Source organism: Mauremys reevesii, linkage group 17, assembly GCF_016161935.1.
Source record: "Mauremys reevesii isolate NIE-2019 linkage group 17, ASM1616193v1, whole genome shotgun sequence".
NCBI classification, from domain to species: domain Eukaryota; kingdom Metazoa; phylum Chordata; order Testudines; family Geoemydidae; genus Mauremys; species Mauremys reevesii.
The window spans coordinates 34,697,115-34,706,506 of NC_052639.1; positions in this window are offsets into that span (position 1 = coordinate 34,697,115).

Here is a 9,392-nt window from a genome sequence, read left to right on the forward strand (position 1 = left end):
AATGTTATGGAATAACATAGGAATGCCTTAGGGCACATAGGAAAGGGCACGCTGGTAGCACACGGCCAGGCGGACCAGTGTGCCTCTGGCTCCCAACGGGGCTGCGCACCTGTGTCTGTCTGTCTCCCCCCCAGCTCCACCAACGTGGCCTGATAGTTCACGCTTGCGATCTGGTCACCCTCCCCCTCCGTCCATCCTTCACTCCCTTCCCTGCGTCTCTCCATCCTTGTCCTCTGTCCCGTCCGCTCTGTCCATCCGTCCCTGCCCCCTTCGTCCCCTCCGTCCCATCCCTGCATCCCCCCAGCCCTGTCCTCTGTCCCGTCCCCTGTCTCCATCCGTCCCTGCCCCCTTCGTCCCCTCCGTCCCGTCCCTGCATCCCCCCAGCCCTGTCCTCTGTCCCGTCCCCTGTCTCCATCCGTCCCTGCCCCCTTTGTCCCCTCCATCCCGTCCCTGCGTCCCCCCAGCCCTGTCCTCTGTCCTGTCCCCTCTGTCCATCCGTCCCTGCCCCCGTCATCCCCTCCGTCCCGTCCCTGCATACCCCCAGCCCTGTCCTCTGTCCCGTCCCCTGTCTGCATCCGTCCCTGCCCTCTCCGTCCCCTCCGTCCCGTCCCTGCATCCCCCAGCCCTGTCCTCCGTCCCGTCCCCTGTCTGCATCCGTCCCTGCCCCCTTCGTCCCCTCCGTCCCGTCCCTGCATCCCCCCAGCCCTGTCCTCCGTCCCGTCCCGTCTCCATCCGTCCCTGCCCCCTTCGTCCCCTCCGTCCCGTCCCTGCATCCCCCCAGCCCTGTCCTCTGTCCCGTCCCGTCTCCATGCGTCCCTGCCCCCTTCCTCCCCTCCGTCCCGTCCCTGCGTCCCCCCCGCCCTGTCCTCTGTCCTGTCCCGTCTCCATCCGTCCCTGCCCCCTTCGTCCCCTCCGTCCCATCCCTGCATCCCCCCAGCCCTGTCCTCTGTCCCGTCCCGTCTCCATCCGTCCCTGCCCCCTCCGTCCCCTCCGTCCCGTCCCTGCATCCGCCGCCGCCTCCCCTCCAGCACAGGTGCGCGAGGCGCTGGGTCGCTGCCCGCGAGCGGGGGGGCGGGGGGAGGAGCCGCCCCTGCGTCGCGGACTCCTCCTCGGTGACGTCATTGCCGCGCGCTGCCAGCCAGCTGCTTTGTTTGCGTCACGGCCCATTTTTCCCCCCTCCCTGCCCCACGTGTGCCGAGTACGTTTGTTTTGGTGGTTGCCGCGGCGACAGTGGGCGGAGCCCCGGTGACCACGCTGGTTGGGCGGGGGCAGAGGGCGGTGACGTCACAAGTGGGGCGGCCGGCCGAGCGGCGTCCCAGTTCCGAACGGACAGTGTCAGCGCTCTGGGCGCGAGCCCCGCCCGCGAGGACACCCCCCCCTCCACCCCCCGCGCACCAGCTCGCAGCAGCAGCGGCTCCCCCCGGCAGCGGCGCGAGCAGGAATCCCGGGAGCCGTCTCGCGCCGCCCCCTCCTGCTGCCTCAATGCTGCTGCTGCTGCCCGGCGGCGGGACCGCGGCTGGCCCCGCCCCCCCTGCTCCGGAGGGGCCCGTCCGAGCTGTAATTAAAGGGTTTTTGTCTTGCAACTTTTTCATATTTTTGGTGCAACGTTTTTACCCCCCCCCCCTTTGAGCCTCTCCCCAGCTGGACTCTCCGCCGGGCTCCCAGCCCGAGCAGCCCCTGACACTTCCATGGGGTGGGTGGTGTGTCCCCCGCTCCCGTGGCACTTGATGGATCTCGGTGGCACAGCAGCGTGGATCCGGGTCCCGAGCAGCGGCTGCGTTACAGGGCTGTCTGGTTCTCTCCCCCGTGTTGTCTGCAGGCAGCCACCCGGCCAATTGGACACGGCTCTCAGCGGCACGCTGCTCCCCTCCCTGGCGATCCTCGCGGCGGGCAGGGAGAAAGCCCTGAGGCAGGCAGGTGTCAGCAATGCGAGTATCCCTCCCCACCCTGCACAGCCTGCCCGGTGCTCCGCGGCTGGGAGCAAGACGGTGCCCGGTGCTGGATCGCAGCGCAGGGGAGCTGCCCGGCCCCAGCTGGCGAGAGTGACCGGGGCTGAGCTGGGCTGCAAATGAACTGGAGGGGACGGACGGAGACAGGGGACGGGACAGAGGACAGGGCTGGGGGGATGCAGGGACGGGATGGAGGGGACGAAGGGGGCAGGGATGGACGGGACAGAGAGGACAGGGAGAGGGACGGAGGGGCAGGGACGGATGGAGACGGACGGGACAGAGGACAGGGCTGGGGTGCAGGGAGGGGACGGAGGGGCAGGGACGGATGGAGACGGACGGGACGGAGGACAGGGCTGGGGGACGCAGGGATGGGACGGAGGGGACGAAGGGGCCGGGACGGATGGAGACAGGGGACGGGACGGAGGACAGGGCTGGGGGACGCAGGGATGGGACGGAGGGGACGAAGGGAGCAGGGACAGATGCAGACAGGGGACGGGACAGAGGACAGGGCTGGGGGGACGGGACGGAGGGGACGAAGGGGGCAGGGACGGATGGAGACGGGACGGGACGGAGGACAAGGCTGGGGGGATGCAGGGATGGGACGGAGGGGGCAGGGACGGATGGAGACGGAACGGACGGAGGACAGGGCTGGGGATGCAGGTACGGGATGGAGGGGCGAAGGGACAGGGACGGATGGAGACAGGGCGGGACGGAGGACAGGGCTGGGGATGCAGGGATGGGACGGAGGGGACGAAGGGGCAGGGACGGATGGAGACAGGGGCGGGACAGAGGACAGGGCTGGGGATGCAGGGACGGGACGGAGGGGACGGAGGGGCAGGGACGGATGGAGACGGACCGGATGGAGGACATGGCTGGGGGGATGCCGGGACGGGACGGAGGGGACGAAGGGGGCAGGGACGGATGGAGACGGGACGGGACAGAGGACAGGGCTGGGGGGATGCAGGGATGGGACGGAGAGGACGAAGGGGACAGGGAGAGATGGAGACGGGACGGGACAGAGGACAGGGCTGGGGACGCAGGAAGGGAGTGAAGGATGGAGGAGCGGGAGGGTGACCAGATCAAGCGTGAACTATCAGGCACGTTGGTGGAGCTGGGGAGACAGACAGACACAGGTGCGCAGCCCGTTTGGGAGCCAGAGGCACACTGGTCCGCCTGGCCCTGTGCTACCAGCGTGCCCTTTCCTATTGGGGTGCGCCCATGCTGTGCCACAGAGCTCCCCTGCCCAGCACCTCCTACAACTCTTCCACCACAAATGCACAGTGCTGTGCACACACCTCGCCCAGCACACCCCTGCCCACAGCCCCACCACAGCTGCCCAGCACCCCACACAGAAACCTCCACTCTCTAGTTTCCCAATACACACAGATTTCCCCTCCCTTCCTTCCTCCCTCCCAGTGCTCTTCCCTACAGCCCCACACCATAACTGCACAATGCCCCACACAGACCCGCAGTGCCCTGACACACACAGATCTCCCCCATAGCCCAGCACCCTGTTTTCACTCTTGTTTTTTCAAGACCCAAAGGGAGAAATCCCCTCCCTCCTCCTACTCCATGGGAGGAGGAAAGCGGGGATTGAGCTTCTCTATGAATAGCTCCAGTGCCTGATTCTGCTTGAACTTACTTTTCCTGAAAGAGGCACCATTTTTCTCAGTTTTACCGTCACCCCTGGGGTTCTGAATAACAGCAGTGAAACTGACCAAAGCTGCTAGTGCTTGGCAGCATTGTGAGGTGGAATAGAAGCTCTGGAACTGCCAGTTTGCAGACTCAGGAAGACAGGTCTGCACTGGTTTACATTTGGAAGGTTATCTTCAGATAATGAAAGCTGGGCATGTGCTTTCTTCAATCCCTGACAATGCATGGCAGAGAATACAATTATTAAAGAAAAACAGTTTTAGCCCCTTTTTGCACAGTTACCTGCACTTATACAGGTTGCAACCTGATATTCCTTGCACAATCTACAAGTTTGGGTGCATCGGTAATGCCCTAATTGTATTACCGTTGCACCGTGATTTTGCTTGGTTCTTTTTAACCAAGGTGAAGTATTCCTAGAAAATAGGTGAAACATTTGGATTTGTATCAGTAATGTAAATACTGTGATAAATTCAGTGCCCTGGCTTCCCATGGTTCCACAATCATAGAAATGGCACTGGAATTTACTTTTATCTTCAGAATTCTTCCCCCTCCTCCGCAGATCACCATAAGAACTTCAGGAAGGGCATTTGAAATAACACATAAAAGTGATTCCATGCACAAGTATGGAGTGTTTTCTGTTTCTCTGGAATTTGGCAGTCTATGGTGCTTAATATGGGCATATATGTTTGATTACTATAGAAATTTTTCAGATCCTGTAAAAAAAAAGTCTGTCTTCACAGAATCCTCTCATCATTGGTACAGAAAGTGAAACAGAAGTGCTGCAGTATTTTAGGGTTTCTGGATTTGTTTTTCTCCAGGAAACAATTTTGGTGCTTTTATTATGCCAGATAATTACAAAAAATGTACTATCTTAAAAATATTGGTGATTGGCAGCAGTAGCCCTGGAAACGAAAATGGGTGAGATTTTCAAAAGAGAGTAAGTGATTTAGGAACATAAGTCTCATTAACTTTTAATGGGACTGGCATTTCTAAGTCATGCAGTTTTCAATGTCTCACCCATCATGTAAAATAGGGCTTGAATTTTCTATGATTTAGTTGACCACTGGCATGTACTTTCAGTATTTTCAAAAAGCATATACCAAATGGTAAATTAGAACATGCTTTTTTAGCATGGCTAGTGCTGAATTATCAGACAAGTAGTTTCAAAACTTCCAATTTTTTATGCAGTATGTAGCTATTTATTTGTTCTAAAATCCATACTCTTACTGGCAGACTATTCTCAGACCTTGTAACCTTGTATGACTCTTACATAAACAAAGTTGTAGCTTCTAGTAGAGACTTAACTGATTTGCTCCGCTCTTTGTGTTATAGAGGAAAATCTTGTTCTCAGATGCCGATTCTTGAAATGATGAGGGTTTGTCGATCCCATAAATCACCTTCTTTCAAGGCCGGATCAGATATTCAAACAAGGTTATGAACCTCCTTACTTGTACAGTCATAATTCCAAAACAGGTCGATCAAGAGGAGTTAAGTCCCTGCCCTGTATAATTTATAAACATGAAGCTGAGTAACCTTGGATGACTAAATTAAACTCTAAAATAATAATGAAAAGCTTAGCTTTATTTTAGCAAACTGGTATTACAAGTTTCATGACATAAATGTTAATTATCAATATCTTTGGCACTAGACAATGGATTTTCTCTGCACAAAGTCCATTTCTTGGCAGAGGATACATTGGGAACTATCAATATAAAAGGATTAATGTGGAGACATGAAGAATAATAAAACATTAAGGATGTTATCTAAATATTTCAAATAGAGAGAAAGAGGTACATGTCTACCTATAATATGAGTTTTAGGATCAGCGGGCTCAGTTGTTTACAGATTCTGAATGATGCTTTGTTTTGATTCTTGTGAAAGCTTCCTTATTTATTTTCGTGGCCCAGGGTTGTCTCCTGGTTTCCCTGTTTATATATTATATAATAAGCATGTTAATCAAGGGTGATCATGTTAGGTTCTTTTCATCCATGATTTAAAACAATTAGAGAAACTCTTTCTTTTCCCCCCCTTAGCTTAGTCTGCAGAAAAATTCACAAGATGAAATAAGCTCTGTGTGGGTTTTTCCCATGTAGAGCAGTGAAATTGTCCTATTTGTTTTTCTATTTCATATTTCTGTACATGTTAATTTATTTTTATTCCTAAACCAGTCCATAAGTTCCTATATTTAAATATAATTTGAAAGTCAGAGTCACTCTAGGCAAAAATTAGAATTAAATTCTTTATTAGAAGTACATCATTAAGCATAAAGAATGAGGAGTACTTGTGGCACCTTAGAGACTAACAAATTTAATAGCTCTGTAAAGGAAAAAGGGAAAGGGCATGGGTGGAAATGAAAAAGTGCAGGCATTTGAAGAGGGATTTCACTGGAGAGAGGATGAGGCTTGGAGATGGTAGCACACATTTTAAAGAAAATTCATATTGCTTGTGTTTCAGGCAAAGATTAGGCATTTATTTACCTTTAAAATACATTTTTAACTGGATTTTCAAAACAGTTCTCTCAGAAACCACTGTGTAACTTAACCCCCTTAATTTAATTGTCTAGTAATTGATAGAATTAGAAACCACAGATATTAAGAAAGATTACACCAGAGGTTATCAAGGTAATTCACTGGACTGCATTTCTGGCATCTTTTGGATGATGCCGCAGAATATTTGGGGCACGGGACCATTCTTTTGTTAGACAGTGCCTAGAACAATGAGGCCCCAAACCCTGATTGGTACAAATCATAATAGAAAGAACTGGGTGGAAATTGCTGAAGGGCCCGATCTTGCTCTAATTGAAGTCAATGGAAAAAATTCCATTGATTTCAATGGTGTAGAATTGAACCACAAAGGAGGCAGTTGGGGGAGGGATACCGCTGGGACAGGTTTACAGAAGGACAAGTGGCATTTGGGACTTCAGACACCTTGCAGAGCCAGAATGAAGTGACATACACAGAAGCAAAGACAGAGGGGTGGTTGGTGAAGCTATTAACAGCTGGGAGGTCCAGATATGTGAGCCACACTCAACAAAGTGACCATGTACAAGCACCGGGGCCAGAGTTTATTGTTTCCTGAATACTTTAAACAGGATCATTACATGCTGAAATAGATGAGTATTGCTAGAGTTATGAAGGCAAAATTGTCCTGTTAGATTGCACCTGGGGAAATCTGGATTTTGTTTTATCTGTTGGTTTTATGGTTACTGTATATTTTGTTCCTGTCCTCTTTATAAAGTGCTGCTGATTTTTTTATATTGTTCCTTATTCATTTGATGCCAGGGCCTTATTATATCCCGTTGTTGTTTTTAGGCTACTCTTGTGGAGTATGAAATATAATTAAAAGGCCACATTTTCAAAGGATCCTCCTCTATTCAGGCGTGTAGAAGTTTTCATGCAAATAGCAGCATGTGCATGTTTCAGGTAACAGCAGATGCATGCACAGGTGATAGATTCAGACTTGCAGTGCTCAGAAAGTGTGCATACAGATATTTGCATGGATTTAAATAGAGGCCACTTTTTGAAAACGTGTCAAAAATATCAGTAAGTTAGGCCACCTTATAACTAGGTTACATTTAAATAGCTACATAAGTGGGATCAGGGAGATCTACTTTGTCCTGAGCTGTTACAATTGAAAAGTGCTGGGTCACTTTAATAATTTCAAACCCTATAAAGAACCCCTTGTTATGGCAGGAGTCTTGTAGGTGATGTATGTGATGATGAATATGCCAGAAAAATTCCAAGATATCGTGTGTAATTGAGCAAAACCCCAGGTTTAATGGAATTGAAAAGTACTTGTGTCACAGATGTAGGCAATTACTGTTCATAAAGGGGCACCCGCAACTTGAAAATCATTTCAATCAGAAAATGCTGCATCTACTATTGTTACAATTAGCCACGGAGGTTGCTGTCACTGAAAGGGATTAATGAAAAAAATAACATTTTCATCTCTTGTTTTCATTTGTTTGCTGTGTGCATTTGGCAGGTCTCTGTGTAATAGTCCTTGTGTGATGGTGCCTGCCCTTCCCTATGCTACTGAAGAATGTGCTGATCAGTACTGTGGTAGCAGAACTGAAACTGAAAAGGTAGCAGGCAGGACTATGCACAAAGAGAAAAGGGATGTAGACCTGCCCTTTGTACCCTGCAGGACCTGTGGTCACAGGCCCTTCCTAATTTGGGGGGAACCAAGGAATATAAAAAGTAATCTCTTGTAAATTGAACCAATGTTGTCTGACTGCTAGAGTTGGAATCTTGATACTAATTTTTCCTAATGATTGTGAGTTATTTACAGTCACCTGGCTGGCCTTTGAGGACTGACAAATCACAGCCAGAAGCCCCCTCGAGGTTTGAAACCTGTTCAGTCTCAGTCATCTGGTGAGAGTTGAATTCTAGGCATGGAAAAAACAAGCTTAAGGAGGCAGAATTTTATTGTGTACCTGGGATTTTGTCCCTTAGATTCACTGGGGACATTGGGGTTTGTCCTTTGTTTCACCTTTTCATCCATCCCTCCCTCCCTCCTTTCTCTTCGTCTCTTGCTTCTTTTATCCTTTCTTCTATTCCCCTCCCAAAACCAGGAGAGGGGTGTGTGTGTGTGTATGTGTGTGTGTGTGTTGCGGGGCACTGATCCCCACCAGTGACCTGGGCCATCCTTTGGGCTCTCTGGTGAGAACTCTCAGCCTCCCATCCTCAGTTTCTACCCTGATTGGCTGAGCAGGGGGTTATTGCCAGAGAAGAGACTCAGGTCTTGTTGTTCTTTTTTAAGACCAAGTAAATAAGTCATAAGCAGTTGTATGTTTGATGAATTTTGCTGCTTCTCTGCACTAATTGTCTCTGAGCAGTTCATGATTCTCTCTAACATTCCAGTTCTCCTAAAATACTGGCTGAATACTTACTGTGCACTGTTGCTGGTCTGGAGCTCATCTGAGAGCACTTTACTCAGATCATTCAATGTAGGAAATTTAAGATCCGATGCTTAGTTTGAAAATCAGGGCTCTTGGGTCTTATTCCCAACTCTGCCACTGATTATGCGACCTAAGACAAGTCAATTATCCTTTCTCAGCCTTATCTTCTCCCTCTTTCAAGTAGGGATAATTATGATCCACTCCTACCTACCTCACGGTGGGTGGAGATAGGGCCAACTCTAGGTTTTTTGCTGTCCCAAGCAACAAAAAAAAAAAATTGGCTGCCCCCACCCCAGCCCTGGGCTCCTCCCTGAATCTCCCTGCTGCCCCAGCTCTGGGCTCCCCCCTCCCACTTGCACCCTCCTTCCACCCCAGCCCTGGGTCACTGGTAACTTGCTCCCAGAGTGGGTCATTCAGCAGGAATTTTGGATGTGCACAGAACACAGACAGGATTGGTTCCCATATGGTTACAGAACTGCAGTAACATGGAACAATTTCCAGCTTGTGTGATTAAAGGATATCTGGATGCAGATTATAAGACTGTCCTACAGAAATGAGGAAACATTGAGGTGCCTTTATTATTCTTATGTTCCATTCTTTGTTTCTATGGGCAATTTGCCAATGCAATATCACTGTCTTCCTTTTAAACAAATAAAACTATAAAACAAACAAACAAAGGCAATGGCTGTTGAAAATAGCAATTCCAGTCCTAAAAACCACTGGGAAGCATTTCTTGCTCAAGTTTATCCTACTTTTTCTACAGCAAACTACAGTGAATCAGTATATTTGATTTGGGAGAAATGAAGTAACAGCTGCCCAAATTGAGCTTCAGCACTCCTGAATTTTGAGGGTGTTCAAATCTGGAAGGCAGGTGCTAGATTCCCTTTCTG